Genomic DNA, 18,810 nt, shown 5'->3' with positions numbered 1-18,810 from the left:
CTCCACTCAGGCTCTTCTGGACTCCTCAGGACTCTGCAATGTCCCTTATTTTCCCCACAGCTGAGATGAAAGAAGTGGCCCTTATATAAAAGCTGCAGCCAAGCAGACACACCTTTTCCACTCAGCCTCCCTGGCCCATGAGCAGCCATCCCTTCGCTCCTGCTCCTTGCAAGCAACACCCAGCTGCCACCTCTCTTGATTTATTCGAGGCAACGTCACCACTGACTTGACCGGCTGCCATCCCCCTCTGTGGCCTGGATCACTCAGATGCTGCTTTTCCCCCCACCCCCAAACTGTCCTACAAAGGATGCCCTGCAATGGTGGATCCAGTGGGGATCCCTATACTTTGAGGAAAACAACTTTTTAGGTAATGCTGAGAGTCCTTGAAGCATCTGAACCTGGCAGAAGGCTGATGGGGCTGCCTGTGCAGGGAGGCAGCACACAGAGCACAAGAGGATGGGTTCAAGGAGACTTCGAGTAGGAAAATACTTTTGCCAGTCCCTGAGGAGGTGTGAGACTTAAAAGACTCATTCCTATTTCAAGTGGAGTCCTGGGAAAAGATTTTCTTGACAAAAAGCAATTGTGGAGAGATGCTGAGATCTGATAAAGGTTGGCATTTAGATTGATTTCAGATGGATCTGTAAACTGTCACGAATCCACTGTAAAAAATGAAGTTGTATTGAAATGCACAAAGCCAACGCTAAACATAGTTTTGAATAAGCAACACTTATGGTAGCTGAATACTGGTAGCAGCAACATGGATTTTAAAGGAAGGTTTCATCCTGCAGGAATGAGACTCTCACCCCTCAGCAGATGCCTTGGCTGGGCTTAGCAGAAGTTTCCATTGTGCAGGGCCCCAGGCAGATCTTATCTGGGCACTTTGTTTGGGTCTGGTCACCCGTGTTCAACTGGGATGGACGCCGGGGGAAACTGGGCAGCAAAGGGCTGCTGAGAGAGCTGGGGAGCCAGAGAGGGGCCCGTGTGCTCAGCCTCATGGAACATGGAGCAGCAGAGATACAATCATTCTCCACAAACACAGGAGAGGAGAAGAGAGGAGAGAGGGAAGAGAGCTCCCTGGGCTCAGGGACAAGGTTGGCACAGGAACAAACACAAGCTGATACATTCAGGTTGAAGTTAGGAGAAAACTGCTACCACTCCAGTGAGTTCAGGGCTAGTTGTCCCCTGGGAATACAGAAGGCAGAAAAATAGACTCAGGATGCTCTTCAATAGTGCAGAAGGTGTGTTCTTGCAGCAGCAGCAAAGTGCTAGCACCAAGTCCCTCAGCATGTGCTGCCCTGGGTTCAGGCTCTGTGGAGCAGACTTTAGCTTGTCACAGAAACTTGTTTTATTTAACACTCAACCAGGACTGCATTTGATGTGCTGGTGACAGTCTAGTCCCAAAACCAGGTGTGGAACTAGATGATCTTAATGGGCATCCTATCCATGCTGCTCCTTTTTTGTCCCCTTTCAAAGATCCAAATGCACCAGGCTGAGCAGTCACCATGAATACACCCACAGTGAAGTGTCCATGGGAGTGCTCCAACTGTGTACAGGCTGCAGGAATACCTCTGCTGGCAAAAGCCAGCTGCTGAGCACGGACACATGTGGATTTCCAGCTGGTTTCAGAGTGCCCCAGTGTGTGCAATAAGCACCCAGGTAGCTGTGTACGTGCACATGCACAGCACAGTCACACACTCTCATCTGATCCTCTCGCTGTTCCATGGCAAGTTGCAGAGATCCGTGTCCATACACACACACAGCTTGAACCACACCTGAAGCACAGCAGTGACAGCAGCTGTGAGGAACGTGGCCCATTTCACATACCCTGTGTGAAATATTTCTTCTTGCTCTGTGACTTTTTCCTCCTCAGTCACATCCCTTGTCTCCTCTCTCATGTGCCCATATTTCATCCCCTCCTTGCAGCAGTGATTTAGATATCACTTACCAGGAGGCTGGATTCAGTCCTGCAGTGACAAGGGAAGATATATTAAAATAAAGCATTGCAAGAAATTGTAGAAGGGATTGTCTCAACACAACTGCTGGAAAGCAGAAGGGCTCAAGGAAAGAACAACACCCACAGAGAAGAAATACTCCAGAGCAGCCTCTGGAATCCTGCACTGCCCCAGGCTTGGGGTTCTGCAAGAAGGTAGGTTAAACAGCAACAGGATCTTTAGAAGAGTAATATTAACATAATTAAATATAATAATTTACTAAATATGATTACATTAACTGTTTTTTTTCTCTCTCTAATATTCAGAACCATGGAAGCTTAGGGAAAACTTAGGAGAATTGCACCATACAGGTCAAATTAAAATGCTAAGCAATGCTGAAAATGAAATAAAACCAGAATTTTTGCACTACATTTCAATGACAGATGGTGGTTTTGAGACCTTCCAGAGGTTTGCAGACTACAGGAGCACAACTTTTCTTCACTGTTAGGTGACAAATAAAAAAAATAAAAATTAAAACTGAAAGGAGTAACCTCAGAGTGTTTAATTCTTTAATGGGAAAATAGGGCAAATACTCCTTATTAAGAGTATACATAAACTGAATCCTCTCTCTTGAGTTGAAGAGACTAAATCTGGTGGCAGGACTTGCAGCCTGTGATGGAGCTGCTTTGTACAGATGTTCAGCCTTTTCCCTCTCAGGGACACCTCCTAGGAGCCCATGACTGCTTCCAAACTAATACTGTACACATTAATGAACTGCTCAGCCCAGACATCAATGGAAGTAACTCCCTGGTGCCAACAAGAAGGTGGCAGCTCAAGGGGAAAGAGAAAACACCTGGGGAGGAAAATGACACAGCAAACTGCTGTGCTGGAACAGAAACCAGGAAAGGGCGGGGGGAACAAAATAAGTTTTAAGTGCTGACTGCAGCTGGGCTGTGAACTCCAAGCCTGGTCTCTGAAATGCTGAAGTTCAGGTGAAGAATTGTTTTTCCCACCCAGAATTTTACTGGGGAATATGGCAACACAGCAGATCTGCCCTGGGAGGGGGTCAGGCACCTCAGCCAGGGGCAGCTCAGTCCAGAGCCTGGAAAACAGGCACATGGAAAAGTGTCACTCACTGTTCTGTTTCTTCTGCCTCACTGCGAGCTGGCTTGCTCAGGGGAGATTTTTTCCCACTCCTGTTAATGAAATTGCTCAGGGAAGTGGAAGGAAGGAGCTGCCTCTGAGCTCCCCAATGCAGTGTAACACGCTGAGTTCAACACCAGGAACATGGCATTAGTGCAGCACTGTCTCTATAGAGTCACCTGTGTTCTGGTTGGTTTGGGATGGATTAATCTGCCCAGAGTCAGGCTCCAAAACTAATTTCTAGCAATAGGATTTGCCAAAACATAAACTAGATTCTCCTAGAAAGAACCTGGAAGGTTTTAGCAAGAACTGAAGGACTCAAACCCTCCTCAAGTCTTAGGACTTGACTTGAGCCCAGGATTGACAGAAACCCACAATCCCCAGGGCCAGATTTACAGCTGGTTTAGCAGCTCCCATTGTCAGCAGCCCAGGCAGGGAGAGCAGCTTAATTAATGCCCATCAGTCCTGTAGCCCAGCCAGCCTTGCCAAGCTCACGCTGACCCGGGGCCGCTGCTTGGCGCACAAACCCCAGAGCCGTGGCAGGGTGTGCGTGGGCAGACGTCAGAGCCCTCCTTTCCAGCTGTATCCCTGTCTGATCACTCAGCCGGGCAGTTTCCTACACAGGCAACTTGAGAAGCAGGAACATAATCTCAGGCAAGAGAGCCCAGGCAGGGAAAAGAGGGAGAAGGACACCGAGGCACTGGCAGCAGCTCCCAGGAGCTGCCTGTCAGGAGGAGGGAGAGGAGCAGCAGCATTGATTTCTGGAAGCATCCGCAGTGCCGAGCATAAACAGCAAAGCCAAGTAAAATCACTGCCATGAAATAAGCGCAAATCGATGTCTCCAGCAATTTTATAGACAGGAAATTTTCTTCTTCTGAGATGCGAACAGGAGCAAGAGGAGCATAATGTTATCAGCCCCCAAAAAGGGACAAACTTCATTAGTCAGATGCAGCACAGTGGGATGGAAAAGAAATGCACTGAAAAGTGTCACTCGCTGGACACTCTGCAGTGCAAAAATAGAGGCACTTCTGCAGACGTGTGTTCAGACCTTGCCCAGAGCTCCCCTACACAACACTGACAGCAGCACAGGCTGGAGGGCTCACAGGGACACCCAGGGAAGCCTGGGCAGCCTTGCAAATCCCTTACCAGCTGCTTTGGGCAGGCATTGGCTTCACTAAGTTTTGCAGGATTTTATCAGTATCTGTCACTGCAAGGCAGAGCTGCAGTCAAAGTGCTGCCCTGAGCACCTTTCTGGGTGGGTATTTTGCATCTGGACTTTCAGGTTTGGCCCATCCCAGCTTTCCCTGGGGCATCCTTTCTCAGTTGGCCCCACACAAGGCACCCTTGGTGAGCAGAAGAGGTTGTGACCTTCCTGAAGGACTACCAGGAGCCTCCAGTGATGGACCACGGGGCACACAGCTGTCTGCCCTGTGTTTGGGGTACATGGCCAGAGCCATCCCTGGTTTCTGCAGTAGCTGACCCACACCAGCATCTCTCCATCCATCCCTCCCTCCCTCCACCCCTCCCTTCCTGCTGCTGTGCAGCACTCCCCCAGCAGAGCCATGGTAGCCTGGGTTCCTTAGTGATGCAACATACACCTCAAAGTCAATTCCAGTTCTATGTTTTAAGCAAATGAATCCCTCTCCTGCTTTCTTCCCATCACTTCCAATCACTCGCACTGCGAGTGCTGTGAACGCCTCAATTCCTCCTCACTCTTCATTCTTCCAATTTATTTTTTGCCTTCCTCTCAGGCCGGAAAATGGATTTCTGTCCATTTTGTTGTCTCAGAAAGTGTTGGCACTGTGGTGCCAGTGAAGACTTTTTAAATAAAGACAGCTAATTCTATTTGACTGAAGGATAGCGACACAGACTCAAAGTCATGTTTCTGCCTTGCCTGAGGTTTGGGGAAGCCTTACTTTACAAAGAGAAATGGAGTATTGAGTGAAATTGTCCTTGATAGTCTCCATTAATCCCTGGGAAGAATTAGCAGCAGCTTTATATTACATTCATACATCTTCTAGAAGTAAAGATTTCGGGCTTTCTGTCTTATTCACAGCTTTTAATAGAGACTTGTCATGGTCTCTTCGGACACATCATCAGCACAGGTGGCAGAATTAGTGCCCTGCTTTGTCCGGATGCTCCTCAGGGGATAAATTACAGCCCTGCAGCCAGGCAGGGTTTGGAGTCAGCGTTATGGAAATAAATGCTTATATCCAGGAAGACCCCGACTGTTTTAAAGAAATTGCAGCTGAAACCAGAGAGTGAGTTCATGTTAAACAAACCTTGCTGATGAGTTAATTAGCCTGACGAGCATGGATGAGGTCTAACTTACCCAGGTGCCATTTCCCTTTCATCAGTTTAGTGATGGTGTGTCAATCCTGTCTCGGGGCAGAAGCATCAAAACAACAGATGTGGTTCTGAAAGGAGGAGACAAAAAGGCATTAAAGGACAAAGAGGCACTAAAATCCCGAGCAGGCTGGAGGGCAAAGAACAGGGTCACAACTAACAGGTAGGCGGCTGTCCTGCCTCTGACCCCGCGGGGCTCAGCATCCCGGTTCACACTTGCAGCTGGTGCTGGTATTTGTGAGCACCAATCGCGTGTCCTGTGCACCGAGGAGATGCCGCATATCTCACACATCCTCCCTGGGTCCCCATGCTTCCACCGAAGAGCCATTCCAATGCAAAAGATGGGCGAGGACCTCGCCTCTCGGAGAGGGAAAGCAGGGACGGGAGTGAGGAGCAGCAGCGCAGTGCAGGGGCCCAGGGCTAACCTGGGGACAGGCCTGGAGGGTTCTGCTCACGGGCTGGTGAAAAACACCCGCGTAGCTCAGAGAAGCACCAGGGAGGGGTCGCGGAGCACACTCCGGGAACAAGGCAGGCGACTGGGACACCCAGCGCGGGGCTGGAAGCCGCGGGACTCGAACCCGCGGTCCCCGGAACTCCGAGCGGCTCCCTTGGGCTGTACCGCCCCCTGCTGGCGGCGAGCGGCCCCGCGGGGCAGGGACCGGCGGGGACCCGGAGCCCGCCCCGGGCAGGGACCGCCGGCCCCCCCCCGGTGACCACGGGAAGGGGGCTCGGGGCAATGCAGGGCGGCAGGAGGGTGTTGATGGAACCCTGGGGTTTTGGAGCGGGAACGGAAAATGCACTGGTTGGGAAGGTTCCACAGAAAAAGTTTCATGAAGGGGATAAAGCTCCTTAAAGGGACTCCCAGCGCGGGCAGATCGATTCCGGTGCTCCAAACGCAATAAAGATAAAATAGAGAGAGAGCATTTAATTCCCCGTTCACTAAGAAGAGGTATTTGACATCGACCTGACATATGGCAAGGAGTGCAATGCCAGCACTGAGCACAGGCACAGCCCAGGGGCATGGAGTACATGCTAGGGCCACATAACTCACACTACAGCATCACAGAGTGATTGGAACAGACATTTTAGCAGGGTCTGTTCCCTAAAAGAGGGAAGAATTAGACTAGAGATAAGGATGAAGATTTTTACGATGAGGTTGGTAAGACACTGGCACAGGCTGGCCAGAGAAGCTGTGGCTGCCCCATCCCTGGAAGTGCTCAAAGTCAGGTTGGAGCAACCTGGTCTAGCGGCAGATGTCCCTGCCCATGGCAGGGGGGGTGGACTAGATGACTTTAGAAGGTCCCTTGCAACCCAAACTGTTCTATGATTCTAAATTATGAAAACAATGTGGCTCAAGGATGATTTCACTCACAGTAAAAGCAAAACTTTGATAGCACAGATTGACCTGTTAAACAACATCCATTAAGAAGCTCCACAGCAGAGTTCCTCACATGCACAAATGGACACACTCATTGGCACAGCCATTCCAAAGGTCCCAACCACCCCACATTCTGCCGGAAAGAACTATGTGTCTCTCACCTGCACAGCAGCAAGGAAGGTGTCCTGGTTCAAAACCCACTGCAGTACTAATTAAAACCTAAATAAGCTTCCACAATTGCTTTTAGCATCCCATCACTGAGCAAGAAACACGCTCTGTAAACAGTTGGGGGCACAGGTGCTTACAAGTGGAATTTGTGTGTGGAATCACCACGTGCTCCACCAAGGTGTTTCAGCTGGATCACCCTGACACCCAGACACTGAACCACAGCGTGCTGCCCTCCAAACTGTCCTCAAAATGAAGAACAGGATTTTTCACAGCATCACCAGGATCTGGTAATTTCCAACAGCCTCTCCTGACTGCAGATGCTCAGACCGTAAATAATCACTCCAGTGATATTTTCTCGCCCGAGGCAGCCGCTCGCCGTCCTGCCTCTGAGATAAGGCTGGGGAGCTTCACAGGGTTTGGGCGCTTTGAGTGGAATCTTCTCGACATCAAAGTCCCAGTGGGGTTTTTAGTGAGGCTTTAGAACCAAGTTAAGGATTTTTAATGTGACATACAGCACCCAGCATCAAAGGGACGGCGTCTGCAGGGGCCTGCTGCTAACAAAGTCACCGATAGCACGGAAATACGGCTGAACTAAACAGCTCCATCACCACTATTTTGAGCAACTTTTATGTACAGGAGATGAGCACTCAGGAGGTTTACTCGAAGCAGAGAGTCTGAACAAAAAAACCTGACTCCCCTATATGCCCTGTGAAATTAGTCAGATGGAAATGAGGAGCTGGGAATCTTTGAGCTTGTGCCATGCAGCTCAGTATAAATATTCTCATTGAATTATGACACTTTGCAGGCCTCACACACAGAATCAAGGTCATTGGCAGCAGTTGGCAGGAAAGCTCTGCTCCTCCAGCTTTGCTATTTCAGGATGCAATTGTTTTTTATCTTCCAGCAGAAGTTATTGTAAGCAGGGGCTAGCTGGGCTGTCAGAGGAGGGATGTGTTCAACATGGCCATGGGCAGCAGGAGCACTGCTGCCCATGAAAAAAGCTGCATGTGAAACTCTGTTAACACCAACACACTGCAAATCCTTCCCTCCTGTTGTCCATTTCCTCCCAGGAACCATGAGCATCCTGTCACTCACACTGAATTCCCCACGTGCCTCTGACACAAGGCCCTCCAGAGGCACTGGTGAAGAGGCTCATGAGGAAAGCCCAGAGCTGAGGGGTGATGGTTCTGCCTTGACCAGGTGTCAGCAACAGCAAGGGCAGCACTGCACCTCCATCCCAGTGAAGGGCACGGGTTTGGCAGCCAAACACAGCTCACACACAGGAATCCAGCCCTGCTCCTGCACTGTGAGCTGGAACACACTCAGAAACACAAGCTGTTTTTCTGGGAGCTGGAGCAAATACACATTTTCCACCAGTTGCCTCTGTTTTTTTAGAGAATAAGTAAGCCAAGCAAGGGCAAAGCAACACCCTGTGGCAGAGCAGGATCCAAGGCTCCCCTCTGCAGCATTCCACACCAAACAAAGGTGAAACACCTGCTGCCTCACCCCGGTGAGTGGGCATTAAGGACGTAACACAGGAAACACCATGGCAGTGGCTATTTGTCCCGCTGCAATACAGTGGCAATTTCAGAGCCACAAGATTCCCACTTGTTTTCACCAAGCCCTGATGCAAGGAGGAAATAAGACATCCTAAGACTGATTTTTTATTATTTTTTTTTAAAGTAACAGTCTCCAGCGTCTTTTCAGACCAGTATGAACCATCCCTACAGGTGTCGTGGCCCCATTACTGAGCATGACACTGATTGCCTCTGTGCAAAGCAGCAGGTCTGAATTCAGAGGCTTTGGACAGGCTCTCCCCATCCCTCCTCCTTGGCCAGCAGCAGATATCTGCTGCGCACCACGGCTGGGCGGTTGCAGGGCTCCCAGCTGCCACACAACTGAGAAAATCAAACTAATATTATTAAGTTAACGCCAGCCCTGGGTGCCTCCACTAGCGATCAAAGCCACCTTCGGCTTCACCGACACGCAGTGACTTGTAAAAGGCTGAGCTGAAACGGTATTTCACGGCTTGAATTGCTTCAAATCCCCCAGGAACAAGTGTCAGGGCTTTCAATAGCTATAGTGCTAATAATAAAACAAGGACTTCTTCCAGTATCACAGCACCAACAGTAGTTATTTCTCTCTCAAAGCTTTGATTCCCAAAACCTTTCTTACATTCAGCTTGACATCAAAACACCCATCTCATTCACTCAGGCTGTCACAGGAGAGTTGTGTGCTGCTATTAGAAATAGCCCTGAGGTGAATTAAGAACAGTCTGTAATGATGTTCCACAACAGCAACTTTATTTCTACCAAACCAAATAAATGAGCAATATTTTATCTGATGTGCCTTGGCTCAGCAGAGAACGGCAGCTGCTCCCCTTATGATTTATTGAATGGATGTTTTCTAAATAGCCAAAGCTGGTCTCTGAAGCCAGCCACGAAATCTCCCCTTCCTAACAGCCCAGCAGAGATAGGAGAGGGATGTACAAGTTCTGGATAGGGGCAAGTTTGGACCTGAACTCTTTAATTTGCAATTTTCCCCTTATGAATGAAATGCGCAAACTAGAAGTTGTATTTTAAAAAAAAGCTATAAATATTGATGCTCAACAGCTGGCAGCAGATACAGGGCACAGACAAAGCTCTTCCTGTACAGCTGCAGAAGCAACAGAGTCCAGCACAGTCAAGGGAGCTTTGGGTGTTGTGGGTGCAGCCAGGAGACTGGAATGGGGGAAAGGGTGGAGGGGTCATGGAAAGATGGAACTTGGAATGTCTTTGGGAGTGGTACAGGAAGGATATCCCAGCACTGCAGAGACACCCCAGGGTATGGTGGGTCCCTGCACCCATCACCCCAGAGCAGCAGACCCAGAACCACAGTGAGGTGAGCAGGGAGAGAGACAAAATAAAACAATCACAGAGGCAGCAGACTTCCAGCAAACAAGATTGCAGCAGACACAGCTGAAGTGGGATTCGGGGCTTCTGGAAAACTGGCAGGAGGAAATGGATGTTCACATCACTGACTAAAACGTGGAACATTCCGCCAGAGGACATCTCCTAAGCCAAGAAATTGATGAGATGCAAAAGAGGTCTGGACATTCACACGGACACTAAGGACACAGGGAGGCATTGCAGGAGCAGCAACACATTTCATGGATATCACACATCAGTGGGCTCTGGCTCCCAGAGACTCCAACACCATAATAGTGAGGGGAGGCAGGTGGGTGTTTCAACAGGTGCTGCGAAGTGCTGGTGCCTCTGAAGGGCCTGACAACAGGAGCTGCCAGCAAGGAGTGACAATCCCGAGGGACAGAGATGATCCATTCACGGTGTTTTAATTCTTTTAATGCCAGAGCAAAGGGAAAGCTGATGAGGGCAGAGCAAAATCCTGACCAGGGAGCAAGTGCCTGGTGTGGGCACCACTGGGATTTCTGCCCTGAGAGAGGAAAAATGCCCCAGTATTTATAGCCTGAGGAATGCCAAGCACTTCATTCCACATACTGGCTGAATGTTTGCTCCAGAAGCAGGACCAGGAGCAGCAGTCTCCAGGGATAAGGGAGTGAAGGGTCTCCAGACCGTACTGGGAAGACACCAGTCCCAGGAGTTCCCTTCTGTGGAATTGCTGATTAAACACACCCAGGCTGGGGGAAAGCTCCAGAGCACTGCTTTGTTGGTATTAGTCAGCACACCAGTCCTGTCTGATGAAACAGGGAAGCCTTAAGGGAAAACAGCTTAAAACCTTCACAAAAAGCTCACAAAGGCTTGTCCTGATGCCAGTTCAAGTCCCTGTCAGCAGATTCCCAAACCAAAGCTGCCTTTGATGCCAGCTGGGCACACATTCCCCACAATATTTCATTTGAAGGCTATAAAAACAACAACAAAAAGAATTTCTCTGATACTTTGCCCTTGACTAATGTGCACTTACTGAAATAAATAACCACCTGGTCTTGCCATTGAAGAGCAGCACAAACATTGCCACAAGCAGATTATTGACCAGAAATACAGAAGCCAAGTTATAAACAGGTTCATAATTCAATAAACAGAACTGTAAAGCATTTCCAAACAGACCATACAAACCTCACTCTACCTGCCTCCAACAAAGGGAAGTCAAATATCTATTTATGAGATTCTAACTCCCTATTTTCTATGCCATTCAGCACAAAGAAGAAAAAAGAATCAAGATAAAGAGAGGGCATATTTTAGCTGTACAGGATTTATTCATTCAATTTACATTTGAATCAATTATCCAGGCAAAGCTCGAACACTGCCAACGTGATTCAGGTGGCTGAGCACACATCATAAATAGTGCAGCATTCAAGTCATATAATCCATGCCTGCCGTTCCTGGATCGCTCCATAAGCAGGAAGAATATCCCGACTCACTGCGTGCCAGTATTTCCAAGTAGGAATGTGCTTGGCTACAGCTTGGAACAGAGCCCCTGAAACCTCTCAGACAAAGCCCTGGCTAACATCCAGCCCAGTGGATTAGGGATAAACCAGTGGAAGGCTGGGCTGAGCCCCCAGCTCGGGCAGGGCAGGGACCCACCTGGCTGGGCAGGACATTTGTCACTTAAGCAGCTCTGAGGTCACTGATGGCTCCTAGGGTGGGAGAGCCCCTCTTGTCCTGCTGTGCCCACAGCAAATGACACAGAGCTGCCTCTTGCAGGTTGTGGCAGCTCACACTGCACCTCAGGATCCCTTTTTTCTGGCTGTAGTTATGGCACACAATGCATCTCTCTGAGAAAAACTCAACTGATTTCACAACCAAAGAGCAGAGCCTCTCCTCTGTTCAGCTTTTCTCCAGCAGAACATTTCTGCTCTGCAATAGAGTTTAGCCTTGCACAAACACAAGAAGGGAGACAAAGAATTATGAAGCCATGTATCCCATTAGCATCCAAATGCAGCTGTGGAGGCAAGGGGTTTTTCTGAAGATAAGGTGTTTTTGAAACAGTACTAGGAGGAGGAAAAATTTCTTTTATGAAACACATTTTTCACAGACCTGAAATCCACAGCACACTATAAAACTGAATTTGTTGCTGTTGTTTTTATTTTACAGCATTAATCACTGAAGGCTTGCTTAGGTGGGCAGGAAAAATCCATTTCCCATTGTATTAACTTCACACAATTTAAGAAGCCTTTCAAGGCCCAAATAAGTGCAGGTAAACACTCCCAAATCTGGCTGGTTCTACACTGGCTGGGCACATAGATGTTGGAAGCACATCAGCTGGACTTGCCAGACACTTCAGAGGTGGAGAGCACTTCAATCCTGGAGCTCCATCACCCATCTCTTGATTTAAAGTCTGTAGGAAATGAGCTTTCCTAGAATACCATTTCCTCTGGGATAGAGAATGAGAGGAGATTCACCCTCTATCCCAGAGCATTACCTGTGCTGGGGAGGCAGCAAATACCCTTAGATCCTGAGATCTTTCCACCTCTGAGATTCTGTGAATTAACACACACAAAGGCTTCACTCATTTGGCCTCCCCCAGTCTCACTTTAAGATTTCATGAGAACAAGTGCACAGGTTGAAGGGAAGAGCCAGAAAGATTCACTGAAGAGATTGAACAAAATTCTTTTGCATTTGCTAAAGCAGATGTGCAGTTACAACACAGAACTGTTACCCCAGTGACAACAGACTGCCTTTAGTCAATTCTTAGCAAAATTATCTTCTTTCAATGTGGAGAAACAGATGGATTTGGTGCATCATCTGGAGATAAACAGACCCGGGTCAGGTGTAGGCAGAAACACACATCAGAGCTTTGGAATTTTACTGCTCACTCCCCCAGACAACTACATTTTCATATAATATACATAAACATTGTTTTGGCACATAAACAGCACAGCCTAAGAGCCAAACTGATGGTTGTGTATATGCAAGAGCCAAACTGATGGTTGTGTATATGCAAGGTTCCTAATGCCCAGCTTGACTTTTAGGAATCAACACAAATACAATATGCAATTGCTACAGCAAAGAACGGGCGCTTCGACAGTTCCAAAACTGTCAACTTAAAAAAAATAAACAATTAAAACTAACAAAAAAAACCCCAAACCAACCAAACAAAAAAACCTTTTTGGCTTATATAATTTCAGTTTTGTATAAGGAGCAATCAGGGAAGAAAACATCCGTGTGGACTTGCAATTGATTCCCAGAACAAAAGCTCCCAAGGGATCTTGAAGGAGGTTCATCTGAAAAACAAAAGATGACCTTCTAGGCCAGTCACAAGAACACATCGCTGCAATCCTCCCCCCGACATCCAGCAGGAAGGAGAGTTGTTCGAGAAAGGCTTTGCACATCATTGCCACATTAGCGGGAGCTGGTGTGAAAGCGTTCTGGCATTGTCACAGCCTTGTCCCCCCCCCTGCCCCAGCCTCTGGGAGCGGCTCTCGCACAGCTGCTCGCAGAAAATGTCAGGAAACTGTTGTGAAACTTCAGCCTCACGACAGACATTGAGCTCACACTTACCTCCCCAGGCATTTCAGAGCAGTAATTATGGGTGGCTGGGGCACACACATGCTTTCCCCTTTCTGAAACGCAATTACAGCTGCAGAGAAACAGAAGGAGATTTATGGAGGGAACAGCAGAAGAATCAATATATCAGCCCAGGTGGAAGACCATGATTTTGAGCTGCTGCTGAACTACACTAAACCACCTAAATTAACTTAATTAGCTGTCAAAACAAGTTTACTTGATATATATAAGAGATATTTGTTTTAAAAACCTCTCAGTCGAGTTTAAAAAAGCAGGTTTGGCTCGCAATCAACATAGCTCCTCCAATCAACTTTTAAAGACTGCATGTACCACGAGACACAGACATTTTATAGCTCATCTCGAAGTTATATTTAGACAACAGGGATTCAGCAATTTACACACAAAATCAAATCAGAAATATCAGCCAACTGATTGAAGAGAAAATAAGGAGGCAGTCTAGGATGAAAGCTAACCTTTACATGCCGAAGCTTCAGAAATGCCACAATTAGCTGTTCACGTATCTGGATGGTGACAGCCACTTTGGAAGGTATTTTATGTATATATGTGTGTGTGTGTGTGTGTGTATTAAATAAATAAATAAATAAATAAATAAGAACTTATTCAATTCCATCCTTCCTCCTTTTCCATAAGTTTTTCACTTTAGGACAGCGTTTCAAAACACAGTAACTTGTCTAAACAATCAGTGAACACTCCACCATGGTACACTCTGTCCTGAAGCTGGTGATGGTGTGAGTGCAGCTGGAACAGGCACATTGCAAATGGGGTGCCCACAGCGTTGCAGCCCATAACAAACACCCCAACAGATCAGGAAAGCACCAGGGCACCTCCCCACGAGCATCACCAGCGACACAAGGACACCCGAAAAGAAGCATCATTTACAATTTCCATGGCACAGCTGCTCCTATGTCCAATGGAGAAGCAGCTGGAGACTTGAGAATGTTACTGCATTTCAGGCTCAGAGATATAAGCTTAAGTCAGGAGGAAACCCAGGCCTAATTGTTTTCCTTTTAGAGGTGGCAGGGTCTCACCTGTGCTGTCACACACGGTTTCAGAGAGGCTGTTGCTCATTAGCAGTGCAGGCAGAGTGCAGATCTCCTGCTGCAGAGCTGGGGCACGGAGGGTGGCACGCTGCTCAAACACAGGCTGCTCAGGAGGGCTCAAGGTGTGGCACACTCCTACAGCTCCCGCAGGGACCCTCCTGATGCAGCCCCAGGCAGGGAACATTCTCACAGCCAGGGACACAAACCAGGGTCCTGCCCTCTTTTAGCAGAGGCTTTGTAAAAGGTGTCTCACACGCTCCAAGGCTGCATCACGGAGCTGAGTGAGAAAAATCCCTCTTCTCCTCCTCATGGCCCCAGGGAATGTCATCAGAAACGAGCTATGCCTTGGTTTGTCACTTAAATGGGTGTTGATGCTGCCAACACTTGCATCAACACTGCCTGCAGACAAAGCAAAACTTCTGTGGAAGAAAACGAAACTTCTGTGGAAGAAAACGAAACTTCTGTGGAAGAAAACGAAACTTCTGTGGAAGAAAACGAACCATTAGCAGAAAAGAGCAATTAGAGAAATCCTCAGGAGACAATTGGAACCCAGCTCAGTGTTTTTAAGTGCTGCCTCAGGAGAGGGCAGCCTCAGCAAGCAGATGGACCCTGCTCCTCTCCCCCAAGCCGGGAGCACAAAGCACTCCAGGCTCTGTTTCAAGGCCCTCGTGGCTGGCCAAGGTCGCAGCCAAAATCTGGTCCAAATCCTTGCCCAGAGCCTGCTGCCGAGCCCAGGGCCTGGATTCAGGGAGATCCCAGCTACCAGCCTCACCACCAGCTCTGCCAGGTGTGTTCCCCAAGGTCCCATGCCACAGCTGGATCCCAGCTTTCCTCTAGAATAATCCACCCAACATCTGTGATTTCAGGGACTGAAATAGTTTACAAGGCCACTCTGAGTTGATATTTGAAGTACATGTGTTTAGGTAACATGAGTCTCTGTTTTTACTTCACACACTCCAGTCTGTACAGGGAACAGACTTATGGAGGAGGAGGAAAGCCAGAGGAGGAAAGCCAGAGGTCCTCCCCTGAGACACTTACGCTGAAATCCAGGTCTGGCAGGAGCTGCTCACAGAGCAGCCACCCAACTGACACTCAGGGTGTGCCTTGTAAAACCCAACCCACCGTGCTCCTCTGTGCAGGTGTTACATCATGTGCTGTTATGATTCTCAACTCCCCAAATGGTGAGGGAAAGATCATTATGTACAAAACATTTATAATAATGTATCATAATATCATTATAGGATATTACAGACCTTACTCTGTTGCTTTATTCTTACCTCTGAGGATGAGAAGAATGTGTTTAGTGCTGGGAAGATGAGTGATAAGATCTGGATAAAACAGCTTCACAGTGCAAAAGCTGAAGAACATAAAAAGATCAGAAAAATGCCCTAAAATGTTTGGGGAAGTAGAATGCAAGGCCCATGAACTAATGCAGCTTCCCAGAGGTACCTCTTGGGCCCCTCTTCCTCCAGGCAAAGGTCAAGGTCACCTGCAGACCTCCCCAGCTGCACCACCAAGCCAAAGTCCTGCTCTCTCCCACTAAAATGAGCCAATAAACATGAATTAATAAAAAACCAAGGCATAGTACACAGCATTGTTCCACCACTGGTGTTTACCTTTGTGTTCAACACAAATAAAGCTCAGGCTTAGATTAGAAAGAGCAACATGAATTTCTTGTTAAAAGCATTTACAGGCATCCCTTTATTTCCTTATAACCATACAGGCAACTCAGGCTCCCAGGGTGACCACCTGCCCCCAAAAGCTGTCCCTCTTGCCTTGCTGAGGGAGCTGCTCCCCCTTCCCCTGCATTGCCCCTTTTTAAGCTTCAATCCAAGCCTTGCTCACAGAAATGATGAAGTGGAAGCTGACACATGTTTAAGCTTTCCTAATTGTCCCCCACGGTCTACTAAGTATAATTACCAAATAATGCCTGGGAGCACAACTGCATCCTTGGCAATTAGGGTGATGGCACAGAAGGGCCACCAGCCCTCCCAGCATCTCCTGCTGCAGGTCCCTGGGCAGCCACCTCATCCCAAAGCCCCAGCATCCCACAGGCATCAGCAGAACAGCACCCAACATTCCACCTTCCTCTAACCAGGGCAGCTGCTCGGGATTTTAGGCCATAAAAATAACAAACTGCCAGCATTCTAAGGATCAAGTGCTCAGAGGAAGGATGATGAGCCTGTACAAATGGTTTATTTGCACTTCACACCAGCTGCTCCTCTGTACAAATATGCCTAGCCAGGTCTCTCCCCACTGCCCTGAGTTTCACCTGTGGGTCTCATCCCTCAGATCCTGTGCCCCGTCTTGCTCCAGAGCCAGTGCCATGAGATGGAGCTATGGCAGACAGCCACCCTCAACACCCACAGTACCACTGAATGAAAACGAAGAAGAGTATGAAGCCAGAGAGGACTGCAGAGGAGATGTTTTAGCCACTCATAAAAATAACAGAGCTCCTACATCCTTTTCTTTCTCTCAGTTCTCTGGTCTTTCCAGCAATCCTGTACCTGCCCTCAATAGAATTCCTTCTCAGACAAGAGGCAGTGTCATGTCTGCACAGTTCGTCAGCTCTGAGCAACCTGCTCAGCCAGTCCTCAATGAGTTTTGTTTTTAAATCATCTATTTTGAGAAATGTCTCTTCTTTCACTGGGAGGATGGAACACCCACACCAGGCACTCGAAAACCCTGCCAGGAGTGGGCAAGGCTGCAGTGGCTCCTGCCCAATGGTGCAATCTGGGAATGGTCTGCTGGTGATGGGGGCTCCAGAGACCTTCCCCACCTGCCCCCTGGTCTCAGCAGCCAGGTCAGGGTACATTCACCAACAGCTGCAATTATTGTAAACATGGAAATTGCCTGTAAGTATTCCTGGTCAAAAATGATAGTGTGAGCTGATGAGAATTACAGCATTTCTACACTGATTTTAATTATATTTTGGCCAGTCTGAAGTTAGTTTTTATTTGCAATAACTCCAAAATATGTCTGCCTCTAAATTAAGGCTGAACCCAGATTTGTTTGCTCATGAACACAGGTCTTGCAACATCTTAGGAGATCAAAAGCTAGAGGCCAAAATAACTAATTCTTTGGGGACAAAGCAATTAAAAATAAACAGAGCTAAATATTTATGTATTTCTTTTTTTAAAAAAAAAACTACTGTAAGGTCCATCAGGGACCCTTAAGGGCCATGGGCTGCTCTGCCCCTGCCTCGCTTCAGCTCTTTCAGTGTCTGCACAAGCCCTGGACCTGCTGGCACCACAGCTGGGCTCCAGTCCTGCTCCTGAATTCCCACAACTGACCCAACACCACCACTTGGTAGGAGCCAGGCATCCTCCCACACTTCCAAATAAGAATATATACAGAGTACAAATAAATCACAAGTTAATTATGAACCTGGTTATAGCAGCTAAGAAAACACTTGAAGGTAAATATCTGCTCAGGTGAGATAATTCTGCCACAAAACCAATGTCCTACTCCACAAAAGACCAGCTCCTATTAACAGGTGAGTATTCCATGAGGTTGTACCTGCCTCTCTTCCCAGGGGCTTCCACCCCCTGACATCACAGCTGCTGCTGAAGTAATGATAAGCCTGAGACTTTTTATACACAAAATGTGGGATATGTTCTTCAAGTGACCCTCCAGGATCTCAGGAGCCCTGAAAGGATGAAATCCAACCACTGGCAATCTGCTGAACGGATAAAATAAAATTAATTCTTTAAGATTTTCTCTAAGGATGAGCTCAACGATTTATGGGGATTCTTGACAGTTTACCCTTTGTAACTTTAAGAAACAGCAAGAAAGTGATCTGCAGGGAGAAAAAATTTTTAAAAATAAAAAGAAAGACTTTGATCACTTCAGCAGTGGACAGCAATATCAAATGATTGTAGTTCAAAGCAAATATTAGACCAAAAGTATTAGATCGCCTCCTTCCTCCTCCACTGATGGAGCAGGACCACAGCCTTCCTCAGTGCTGATGATGAGGATGGTCATGTCAGGATTTTGCTCACATGTCTTTTGTAAAATCACCTGGAAGGGAGAACACAGTGACTCATGTACTGTCTGCTCTCCTTTCTCGGTGTCCAGCAGGTGGGCTGAAGCACAGAACCAACACTTCCCACCTTTTGTACAGCTGCTACTTCACTCCTCAGACTTTTCTGCCAGTTTTGCTCATTTTGGTTTTGTTACAACTTAAAATTTTAGCAGCAGCTCTCTGGGTCTTGAGAGAATCAGCTCTTATCTTGACATTTTCACCTTCTGCTGGTGGGGTTGTCTGCAAATGTCAGAAGCATCATCACATTCCTAAAGCTCCTACACTTCAAATCACA

The 18,810-nt window shown here is 47.7% G+C and overlaps 1 long non-coding RNA gene across 2 annotated transcripts; it reads right to left on the bottom strand.

Annotated features, from left to right (window-relative positions):
* Positions 1-2: 2 nt before the first annotated feature.
* On the bottom strand, positions 3-7,028 carry LOC136298305 (uncharacterized). 2 transcript variants are annotated; one of them, XR_010723292.1, is made up of 3 exons: positions 6,960-7,028; positions 5,407-5,491; positions 3-60 (listed from the first exon to the last, which is right to left on the bottom strand). It is a non-coding gene; the product is annotated as an uncharacterized lncRNA (long non-coding RNA). The 2 variants fall into 2 exon arrangements; XR_010723291.1 differs by lacking the exon at positions 3-60 and adding an exon at positions 1,831-1,964.
* Positions 7,029-18,810: the final 11,782 nt, after the last annotated feature.

This window comes from Chamaea fasciata, unplaced genomic scaffold (assembly GCF_029207755.1).
Source record: "Chamaea fasciata isolate MVZ Bird 193981 ecotype frontalis unplaced genomic scaffold, bChaFas1.0.hap1 SCAF_17, whole genome shotgun sequence".
Taxonomy (NCBI): Eukaryota; Metazoa; Chordata; class Aves; order Passeriformes; family Sylviidae; genus Chamaea; species Chamaea fasciata.
Note: the sequence above shows the minus strand (reverse complement) of the source record. Positions and strands in the feature narration are given on the sequence as shown.